Source organism: Borostomias antarcticus, assembly GCF_949987555.1.
Source record: "Borostomias antarcticus genome assembly, chromosome: 1".
NCBI classification, from domain to species: domain Eukaryota; kingdom Metazoa; phylum Chordata; class Actinopteri; order Stomiiformes; family Stomiidae; genus Borostomias; species Borostomias antarcticus.
In genome coordinates, this window is record NC_140234.1 from 47782877 (window position 1) to 47795522 (window position 12646).

Consider the following 12646-nt stretch of genomic DNA (forward strand, 5'->3'; position numbering starts at 1 on the left):
TCTTAACTCAGCACCTCCCCATCACATCCTAATAAACTAATTAACATCGAGCGAGTGCTGGTTTCCGATTGGTGTAACTTAATACACCAACACAGATGTGTGTGTGTGTGTGTGTGTGAGAGAGAGAGAGAGAGAGAGTGAGAGAGAGAGAGAGAGAGAGAGAGGGAGAGAGAGAGAGAGAGAGAGAGAGAGATAAAGGGGATCCGCGGTGGTGTAGCGGTCTACACATCGATGCAGCCCACCGGGGTTCACGCTCTGGTCTCGCCAGATCTGAATATGGCCGCTTCCCACAGGGGGAGGGGCATATTGGGCCGCCTCTCCCGAGGGAGGTTAGTTTAGTTTAATTTCGGTGTGAGGGTCCACCGCTCTACAGCGACCCCGTCTGGTGTCACGGGAGCTACCTGACTCTCTCTTCCGGATCGCAAGCACAGCGACAGGGGACAATAGATCAGGTGCGACATGATCAATTTGGGTGAAAAAGGGATCAAATTAGGGAGGAAAACTAGCACAAACTAGTAGACTGAATAAACTGTGGCAAACAATACTGCTCTACACTTTATTACATTGTGGTCTACACTCCATAATACACCTGTCTGACTGTCCCCCCTTAAACACTATTGAGTTGAAGATCATGATTTTTTTTATTAGAGGTTTTTTTTTTTTACCCATACATTTTTAAGACCTGCAACACTTTTGAACAAGTCAGCCCAGCTGTAAAGTGGGTAGGGAGGCTAATTATTTGACTGAAAATTAGCATCAGTTCAGCCTCAGATTCACCTACTAGGTCATTACCACATGTCCCTGCTCCTTTGGAGGATTACAGCTTCTAATATTTAAAGAAAGCATCCAATTATTTGGATGACTTCAGTGAGAGACCATATGGTTTGCTCCACCAATTTGCATTTGCTGTACTACATACTTCAGGTTAAATTTAAAAAATAACCTGTGAAAGTAATATTAATGCAGTCTCAAGCCATTTCAATCCACTCTAAGTGACTATATTGAAACTAAATCTACATGGTCTGAAATAACCCTTAGTTCAACTTGGATGAACATGCGGTATTGAGAGGTGCCAAATAAATTACATGTTCAGATATAAATTCAAATACCTTTTGATTGAATACTTATCCTACTAGAATTGATACGGAAAGACACTGAAACTCCAGGTACAGACACTGACACTGGAAAAGCGTCAGCTGTCAACTGACAAGGTAGATAGGATCTTTCAGGCAGCAGAAAATGAATTTGACTCAATTCACGAACCTATCCAAATCCCCATCATTCATCCACTTCCTGTCTTTTTTTTCTCTTTTTTTCTTACTAGATATGCTTTCCATCATTCTGTTCACCCACCTACACTCACTCTGGTCAGAATGCCGTTATGCCACACTGTAAGCATGGCTCCTGTGGACGGATGTTCAAATCACACAGGAGCCATTGAACACATTTAATCGTATTTTGACAACTCCCCAGTAATTGCTATCCTGATTTCAGGCAGTGCCTCTCTATCCTCCTCCTCCTCTTCTCCCCCGCTAATTCTGTGCTGACATCTTCACACATCATTGCACTCCGATTCCCCAGATTGGATTGCTTTATACCACTTTTGGGGCAGAACGCTTGCTTTGAGATAACCTGGGAGAGAAGAGGCAGCTATCAGATTGGACATATCCTGCCATGAGCTACTGAAGATCCTCTTTTTATGTACTTGGAGTTTTCATTCAGTTGCTGTTCTGTTATGGTTGATTTATTATGTTAATAACAGAACTGGGGGTGACTACTAAGCTCAGAATTGCGGAGGGTAGTGTGATTAGTAAAGCTATTCTTTGGTCTGTGGGAAAAGGCATTTTAATCTTCGAAGCACACTGTATCTGAGGTTACAAATCTGCATAATTATGCACTATGCAAAAGCCAAAAGATAAGCCCTGTCCCAGTCCCTCCAGATTGAGAGACTTGGGTGCTTGTCTCCACAATGGAATATTAAGCAGCTTTAGGGGTATACTTTTGTTGCTTTGCTAGATTAAAGAGACTTTTGTGGATTGTGTTGATCTGCTGTATTGTGGCCTTCCATAGTGCCATGCTAATAGTTGGACACTGTGTACAACAGGCAGAGATCTTTCTCTAATGACATTCTGGGGTTAAATAGACTTAGCCTCTCCAAATGGCAATGTACCTCTGCCAGGATAAAATTGAGCTTTCCAGAAATAAATCATCACCTGGATCATGACTTTATGGCAAGGCTAAGCAGAAAATCCCCCCGATGCTGTTTCCATGGCCCTCTATTGCGGTGATGGCAGGATGACAATTTTCTCTCAGACAGATGTGTGTTTCTTGGGAAATGTGTTCCTATATTTAATGTGATGGACGATGATGGCTCTGCTGTGGGGTGATGTAACAGCCAGATTTCTAGGACCTTCCACATTCTACCCAAATACTTGGCTATGAAAAGTACGTACATAGTAGTAGTAGTAGTAGTAGTATTAGTATTAGTAGCCTAGTAAAAGAGAGTAAGTTTTGTAGTAGTAGTTATAGTAGTAGTAGTAGTAATATTATTGGGCCTCATTCACCAATATCCTCCTAAGTTCCTGTTTGATTCACGACATGTTCATAAAGCGCTGGATGAGTTCGCACCTGCCTTCTCTTAATGGTGAATCCCATAGTTTCTCAAGTTGAAAGCTAATGGCTGCTCACCTGGGTTAGCATAGGTAAACTCCCCGCCAGCCCCATAACGACATGCACATAGTTGTACGCAGATGTCACTTTTCTGAATGAATAATAATAATAAGTAATCTGCGCCCTCGACTCACCAACTTTTCGATAGCATAATGGTTTAGGTGGGGTTATGTCAGGTGCATTGACAAGTCAGAGGACTGCAGGTCGAATCCAGCGTGGGCAATCAAAATCAGATTTTAATTCAGCCAAGTATGAGGCATTTGCCTTGGTGCATAGAGAGGCAGAACAGTGCAAATGTCAATGTGATAGAAAACAATATATAACAGCCAGTCTACAGAAATGTAGGCTATTAAATAGCCTACACAGCTGTCAACGTGGCATGCCCAAACAAAAATCTAAAGACCCGACTCCACCTGTCATATTTAGCAGCGTCAGTAAATTGCATGGGACGATATTAGCCTACTCGTTCAGTTAACGGAGAAGGGCACACAGTTGGACCCGGTGCATCAGCGATATTATTGGACAGACAGCACTCTCGCTTTGTAAAATAATGAAAACCATTATTATAAGATAAATTATAAAAAATAGTATAGAATTGCAATCATATAATGTTATACAACTGTAGATTTGAAGTAAACGCAATCACAAATCATTTTAAATGAACATGGCTTTCGCACGAATAGTCCGTAGCCTAGGCCTACTTAAGACTGCTCTTCCGTGTTCGTAGATTCTGTTCTTAGTTTGCACATGTGAGAACATTGGTGAATGCCAGAATCTTCTTTGAAACGGTGTAAGGGAAGTTTAAGAAGAAATGCTTCATAAGAAATTCTTAACTTCGTTGGTGAATGAGGCCCATTGTTAGTACTAGTACTACAGTAATAGTAGTAGTAGTTGTTGTAGTAGGCTAGTAGTAGGCTAGTAGTAGGCTAGTATCAGTAGTAGTGGTGGTGGTAGTTGTAGTAGTAACATTAGTATTGGTAGTAGTAGTAGTAGTAGTAGTAGTAGTAGTAGTAGTGGGAGTAGTAGTAATAGTAGTATTACTGTATGATAGTAAAAATTTGATTGCGATTCTTGCACTTTGCCTTCAGCACTAGATTATGCTCTTAGTCACTTGTTTTAGAAAGAAGATGCACTTGTGAGTTCTGGCAAGTAGTAGTGCATTGGCTCTTCCTACGTTAAATGCAATTATTGTTAGTCGCTTTGGATAAAAGCGTCTGCTAAATGACTGTAATGTAATGTAATGTAATAGTAGTAGTAGTAGTCGTACAGTAGCAGTGGTGGTGGTAGTATCAGTAGTTGTAGTAGTAATAGTAGTAGTAGTAGTAGTGGCAGTAGTAATAGTAGTAGTAGTAGTAGTAGTCGTACAGTAGTAGTGGTGGTTGGTATATAAATGAAATCTGATTTGATTTGATTTGGACAGTGAAGATCGAAATGGTAATTTGCTTCAATCAGAGGACTGTAAATCACAGACGTCATCCTGCGACACACACAGAACCTACTGTGCACCGAGATGTTGAGTGGCTATGCAAAAATAAATAGTCCTTGTAATGTGTGTGGTGTTTGTTTGATCACTGTCTGACCGCCAATACATTTTTCCATCTTGGCAGACAGGGCTATAACAGGTCTTGGCTGATAGTTTGCATTACATTTTGCAGAGGTAATACATATTGGTATAACGAATCAATATAATAAATTGACAGCTCTATTAAGCCAGTTGCTTTCCAGAAGTGCGTTAGAGGGCAATAACAACATTTCATCCAGTGGATGATGGATGATACCGAGTCATCATAAACAAAGTCGAAAATAATTATTTTTAAATGGTTCTTTCATTGGATGCAGTTGATTTGCAGGCTTCTTTGAATCGAATAATTCTCATTTAGTGTCCATATTGTGCGATACTCTAAAAGGTCAAAACCATTTGAAATCTTGGTCAAATTTAGAACATGTATGGCTGTTAGTCTTGCAACCTTCCAGTGGAAAGAGCTGTGATTGATTCATGTCTGACTTCATAATAAATCAAACCTAATGGCCTCAGATTAGAGACAGGTCTGAAAGGTTAGAGCTGCCGGAGTAGGAATGCATTTGATACTGTATCTGTATTGGATTCCACAGAGTGGTCTCTTCTCATTGAGCTCCCCATATGCATGTAAATCATGCACATTTCAGCTCAGCAGTGCTGCAGTATCCCGCGCGTGTGTTAGTCCCTCACCTCACGAGATGAGTGGGTGGAGACAGGGGGCTGAATTAGCGGAGCGTCATTCTTGCCCTACACTGCAACTTTGCCTCCCACAAATGCACTACTGCAATACACTGCACTGATCTGAGGTTGAAAATATCACATTGGGGATCGCAGGGGTCTCTTGACAAATCTCAAAAGTAACAGAGATTAACATTATCAGGCTCCACCAATCAGTTTTATAGTGGCTTACTGTTTTTTGCACATCTAATAGAGCCTTAATAAGAACAGCAGAAGTCTTAAGACTAGTTTACACTGTATAAGACAAGCATGGCTCTTAGCTCATGGCTCATAGCTCTAGTCATTAATTCATAATTGTCCAGAGCTGTGAGCCATGAACTATAGCTTGTCTTATACAATATAAAATAGACTTTATGAGCAAGGCAGAAACCAAACTTGGCAGACCTCCATTAGAATTCTACAGAGCAGAGAGCCATAACAATCAAGTCAACCTGATACCAAATATGTCAATTTTCCCATAATCTGTGTAAGGGATTGGAAATTGTATAACAGTGCTGGTTGTTTCAGGGTGGAATGAATAGGGGACACTTGTTTATTCCTTTATTTGGACCACCATTAACAGCTACAAAGTATTCAATGTTTTGGTATAAAATATAATTTGAAGTTGTATCCATTTACAGGACATGACTTAACACTGAAATACAATGATGAATGAAGTGCCTGAGTGAGTATGAGTAGTGTGGAGTTGCATACTATTAATGGGGTGTAAAGATGGCCCGCTTCCATGGATGGAGGCTAATCCCCATTCAAACAGGCTCAATTAATCTGACAGAGGAGAGGTGGAACTACAATGTCAGGGTGCTGTCTCAGTGGCCCCCAAAGCACCACTTGAGTTATTTTAAACCTCAAATGGGAAGTCAGAGAGAGATATCTTAAATGGGCTTTATTAATTCTATTCCAAGGCGAGCTGACAAGCAGCCTCGTTTTACAACACTTCTTAAGTGACGTTTAAGGTCTGGTGTGGCACAGCTAGAGCACCAGACAACCTTCCCTTTAGAAGATTTAGTTCCTACCCCAAATCTACTGGCAATTTGCCACAAATAGCAAGCTAGCGTTTCAGTAGTGGAGAAAGGAGTGCAGATGAGTGTGTACAACCAGTCTATGACTGTAGAATATGTGATTATTAATACAGTTTTCCCAAGGATTATTAGCATCATATCTTCTTTCCACCATGTAGCGAAGGTTGTTAAGTTGAGACAGGACTTGTGTCACGCGCCTCTGAAGAATAGGCCGGCCTGGCTGGATGTCACAATCTCTGTATAATTCATGGCATTTAAAACTCTTCAATTTATGATAATAAATGGACTCTCACTTGTCACTGTTGTGCTCATTTCTAAAACCATTAGAACGGAAGACAAATCTGCTGCTCAGAATAAACTCTCTCTGGATGAATTTTCAACAGATGAAGATCAAGCAAAGAACTTGCGTGGTGGTTGGAGATTTGAGGCATTCCCCCTTTGTTTCGGATGGTGGGAGCACCTGACAGGGGGTCATTAATCATCTCCAGCTGATAGATAACATCTGTCATTCCATTCTCTCATATTCGTCATTCATTTGGGATTCACCTGCCTCTTGGATGCACTCACATCCCCATCTCCCTTTTACATCACATTAGACTTATTATGTTCTCTGACTGAACTGACAAGAAGATTAGTACAGATTAGTACCTATTGCAATATGGCTAGTGAAAAGTACATCTGCTGAACAGTTTCTTGGGGGCGTGAAGCTTGCTATGTGGAAGATAAACTCACAACCCCAAAAAGGGGTCAGCTGCCGTTTAAGGGGCTATCTCAGGTGTTAATTTTAGACGTCAGGCACCGAATGTATAATTTGCGTTCAAGGGAATTTGTCTGCGTTAGGGTCTTGGAGCAGTTTTACTTTACAGTTAGGCTGCAGGAACAGCTTGCCCTTTCCTGAAGGTCTGTTCTAACATTGGCATGTCTCAAAGAGACTGTCAAAATACACTCTCGGATGGAATGCCGGTTTGGGCTGGGAGCCCACCAATGCCCTCCATGCATGTCACAGAAATGGGACACAATTTTTGAAGGATTATTTTGCATGAGGGCCACATGAGCCAGTGAAACAATGTAGTAGTCCATGGAAGCAGAGAATCATTGGGCCTCATTCACCAATATCTTCTTAAGTTCTGTTCTTAAATTTCTTCCTAAGAACGTTAGTGTCAGCAGTGGCTATAAAGCAACACAAAAGAATGAAGCATGGGACGTGATCACCCGTGCAGTTAATATAGTATCAGGAAAAGGGCACACAATTGCTGAAATAAAAAAGAAATGGGCTGATGTGAAATCGGACAGCAAAAAACGCATTGCGAAACATAGGTACCCTACTTATCTGATCTTATCTAGGCTACATACTGTATAGAAATGGTCCTTATTGTGTCATTTGTGAATTGAATATTGGGGTTTATCTGTAATGACCATAGCCTTGGAACCGGCATTTCACTGTGACTGGACATTAGGCTGCATGTGACAAATAAAGGAATCGTGAATGTTTAATCTTGAGGAGAGATATGCAGGCTACTGGAGGGGGACCGGCGTGCCCACCGTTGTCCGAGTTCGACCAGCGCGTTGGTGCCATAATAGGGACAACAGCACTGTTGGGTGTGTGCGCCGCTGGCGATATGGATACAGACACCAGGGACACGGACTACCACCCCCTCTCCGCAGCAGACTCTCTGTCTAGCGCACTAACACAACTCCAACTGTAGAGTTGAGGTGACCGCAATCACCAATTGATGAAATGGTCATGGATTTGTTGGTATGTAGGCCTATACAGCGAAATCTCACAGTGCTTTTACAGAACGGTCAAATAATTAAAACAAAACACAACACTCATATGGCCCTGGCGACCAAACCAGCTGAGAGTCCCCTTCCTGAGGCCCGGAGCAATCTGACCTCAGGAAGGGGGCAGAGAAAAGGAGGAGGATACTGAAGAAAAGCGGAAGGGAAGAAAGGGGCAAAAGAGGCCCTCTAACATCCCTGTACCATCAAAAGACGAGCAGCCTAAAAAAGATGATGAACCCAGCAACGAGGTGCTGACCCAATCCACCTTGGCCCGATCTGAAACCTGAAAGGGAGGGACCAGATGATTTGGTGGGGGAGTTGGACAAGATTGTGTGGGCCAATGAGTAGGTGAGACCCAGTGGGCTGAAGAAATAAACCCTTGGTGGAAAAGATGGCACTTTTTTTTTCATTATGAAATATATTTCCACACCTTGATGATCATTGCTGTCACTTACTTACTGCTGTCTGTATACATAATCATGAAATAAGGCTACTTGTTATTAGCCTATATATACAGTATATATACATTTATTTTTTTACAGGGATTTTTAAATGGAGGAAATGAACACATACAGCTAAAACTCCATGTTCTAAGCTTCATTTTGATGTACAGTTGTAGGATTTTTAAAGAAATCCAGCTAACAAACAAGCCTCGTTAGCTCTCAACACCAGTTTCCCTGAGTAATAGAATGGTCAGCTCTCAGTCTGCTGCCTGCTGTAGGCTCCGTGGTGGAGGCCAATACAGAATATAGTCAATAGTGATCACTTTTCTATAATGTGTAGTAGCCTAAATGAAATGCATCGTGAAATTAAAGTCCTATCTTGCAAACAGAATGGTCATTTTGTGGCCATCCACAATAATATGATTCGATTTGAAGTAACAACAACTAGTCTCTCTCCAGACTCAAATATTACGTTGGATCGCTGCGTTCCTCATACTACATAATAGAGTCTGTGCCACTTCGCTGCCCAAGCTGGTGTTCTGAGGCCGTATCGGCAGGTCAAAATTGAAAGACTAACAGGTCGTAGCAGCAAATGAGAGGCGGGGCATATCTATGGGTGGGAACGCCTGATCGCGAAAGTCATTACTGATTGGTGTTCGCCGGATGCAATGAATTGCCAAGATTTGAACACCAGATTTTTGCATGAAGTGTATCAGACCCATAAAGATCTGCAGCATGCAGTAACGTAGTTACTGGAAGGTAAGGAATCAGGAGTAGGCTAGTTTTTGCAAATCAGGAGTAGCCTCATGCTGCAACACAGTTGAATTAGTGGAGCAGATACTGTAAGGTCGTAATAATGGAAGGTATTGTAACGAACTGGCAAGGATGATGGTCCTAATTGGTGGTACTACCAGGGGAAGTGGCCCTGTTTAGTGCATAAAGGGTCTGCATGTTTCCTGCTTCTCTCTCTCTCTCTCTCTCTCTGCCTATTGTGTCTCTTCCCTGTCCCTCATGTGTTTAACCCTGAGAGCAGTTTGTATGTCTTGTTGTCTAAAGTGTGCAAAGTTGGGAAGAACTGCTGCCTTCTCCCTTCTCTCTTACAGCGTTACAGTATTGTGCATTTTGTGACTTAAGCATGAAACTTTCTCCAGTGTTTATAAACCATGAAGTTTATTTTCAGACGAGGAGTCATTTCAGATTTGACCTTTGGGACAAGGCAGAGGGCGAACAAAATGTCAGGCAATTTTTTCACTGTGTCTCAGGCATAAAGGCAGGGCACATAAATTCTGTTTTATTTTTATGCTCTTTTTACACATAGATTTCACAGAACTGCTGTAGACTGTTTTAATAAAGTAAAACATATAGTATGGGGGAACTCCCCCCACGCGCACACACACACACACACACACACACACACACACACACACACACACACACACACACACACACACACACACACACACAACCCCAAAAGGTGGACTTCACACAAGGTAGATTTGACTGAGCAATGTTTTAGTCATGTTGGCATCTCTTAACCCACTCTATGATGACAGGTCAGTATGGTCACATCAGTCATTATGCAGAGCTAGAAGTCTGTTTTTGGACCGAATCGCATCTTCCCCCTGTGAGACAAAAATGGTGGTCCCTGCCTGGTTTTTGTGGCTGAAAAATTAATCCAGATTGCCACGTATTTAGCAAGACACATACAGCCATGAGAAGAGATCATGCAATCACACTTCAATGCTTTAAGTTGTATCTTGTGCTTTGACTGTGTTTTCACTGGCGGGTGGCTGAAAAGAGGCATCTTGTTCTCGGGCAGATTATCTGAGCATCTCCAGTCATGCCTCCACAAAGGTCACAGCAGTGTTTGAAGGGGTAGGGAATCCGTTTATTGAAGAGAGTCAGGATCTCTTGGTGCTTGACTCCAAAGATATCATGACTTCATCACTGTTGTGTACTCAAGGACTCCACCTTTCTTACTGTGTCTGATGAATCTTTGGAGTCAAGAACTTTGGACTTTGGCGTCACAGCCTCCAAAGATTCTCTGTCAGGCCAACTGCTCCACCAGATCCTCCGATGAGTGCATTGTTTTGTTAATGGCAGCGGTCAATTGCCACGGCCGAAAACGTGTTGCTTGTTTCACTATGCTCAAAAAAAAGGAAATCATAATGATTTGGGTGTATACGATTTGTTGGTAGTGCAATACATACTATTTCTGGTAACTAAGTTATTTGTTTTGTAATAAAGTATTTCTATACATGAATTTATAACCTGGGGACATTAACGTTTTCCTTATTGAAGAATCAGCCATATACAGTACATAATGGTGTCAGGAGCACCTGACCAGATTGGTGCTCTAAGCTTAATTTTGTCATGGGGCCATGGCTGAGGCAGCTGGCAGCAAATATGCATCTTTATTAGAACAAAAATACAATTTTGGCAAAGATATACGATTAATGGAAAAATACAATGCTGCTCACCAGAGGTCAGATACAAATTGTATTCACGTCTGAAATAAAACTTTGGGATATGTTGATACTTTCAAGCTTTAGTCATAAAATGCACAATAGGTTTACCTATCTGCTCCACTAATTTTCACTGCATCCCTCCCCACCCCGAATAAACGTTAGGCTAACACATTAATGCTAATCTTAGCTAACCTTGATGTATGGTGATTAAATAAATTAGACTTCATCCTCATTACGTGCCCCCCAACACCACCTTTCTGTTTCAACCAACAATGAGGATGGGACTTCTGTGTGTGAGTCGAGGGCCCCTACATTGTGCTAAAATTAGAGAACAGGGTAGAATCAAATGTTGCTGCAGTGATGTCACGTTGGTCATCTGCTCCAGAGTTGTTGATAAACAAAAGTTGGGTAGGAGTAAAATTTAAACCTTTAGAAAATGCATACACTACATGGCCGAATGTGTATGATTTTCTTATACTTTTATGCTCTAATAGTTAAATTGTTAAAGAAATCACATAATTTAAATAGGGAATGGGCACTGCACTTATCTTTTTGTAATATTGAATACCAATGAAAAGCCAAACTTGTACAAAAGCAACACAAACCTTTGCAAGATGTCCTCCTCATGGCTTGCTATAAGAGCTACAGTAGTTGCCACTGTGACAAAATGATTGAATTTATTTTATCCCTTTGCGAGACCTGCTTCTAATTTGTCACTTATCTTATTCTTGAAACACAGAGAAAGGAAGCGATTTAGCCGAGTTCCCTTCCGCTTGAATTGTCTGTGGCCTAGTTCTCCTCTTTAAATTCTTAATGGACACTGAGTGCGGCCTGGAACTCTTTCGGCCGGCTCAAGCTGCCAAAAGCCTTAAAATAGCCCCACAAATGGCAGTGTGGGATTATTAATTTATTTTCAGAATTCTTCCTCCCTCACTTGCTGCTGCTCCTAGATTTGCTGGGCATTAGGGAACAAGATGTGTCATTTTCTTTGGTGTGAATTTTTAGACATGCACATCATCATGTTGCTAGTAGTACTAGTGACAAATAGTTGCTAATGTAAAGTAAGGAACAGTTAGATAAAATAAAACTGAAATAATCAGCACTAAGAAAGCACAGAAAAGGTACTGTACAGAACAGATCAATAATCAAATATACATAATAAATAGTGCATACATACAACAATAAAAAATTAGCCAATGTAAAGTTACAAGTAAATAGTAAATGTACTGCACTTATATAGCTCTTTTATCCAAAGTGCTTTACAATGGCCTGTCATTCACGCATTCACACATACATTCACACACCAATGGCGGCAGCTGCCTTGCAAGGTGCTAGCCTGCTTATCAGGAGCAATTTGGTGTTCAGTGCCTTGCCCAAGAACACTTTGATATGTGGACAAGAGGAGTTTACCTCCTGAGCTCTACCTCCTGAACCACAGCTGCACCATGTACAGTAACAAGTGACATAAAACAACCAAGAGAGATCTTTCAAGAGGTGCTAGACATTTACAAAGAAGCGGACACTGGCTCGAAAGAGGAAATGGTTTAGTTGTGTTAATCTATGAGGTAATTGGCCTTCTCTGATCAGCAAGCGGGCAATCACCTCGTTTGTGGGTTTCTGAGTGGGATGCTTCAGCCATACACCATCCACAAGGAACTGTACAAGAACAGATTCATCATCCCACATAATTATGGGCCCTTGAAGACCTTGCCCTTTTCAGATCATTTGCAAGCTACTCTCCTGCCACGTGGCCCATTAATGCCGACTGGAGCGCTATCTGGGTCGCCCGGTTACTGTGAGGGGAGGAGTCACGTGGACCCCCTACGCACCACATCTTGCCACCGGGATGGGTGACAGACTGGCAGTGTGCCTCTAAACAGGTCTCAATACTGCCAGCAGCAGTAGACAGAAGCCAAAACGACAATCCCCGCAGAGTGCCAACCAGTGCTCATGGAGCTAGAATCGCAGATCAGGCTCTAATGGGAGCAATAAAATGTTGACTGCAGG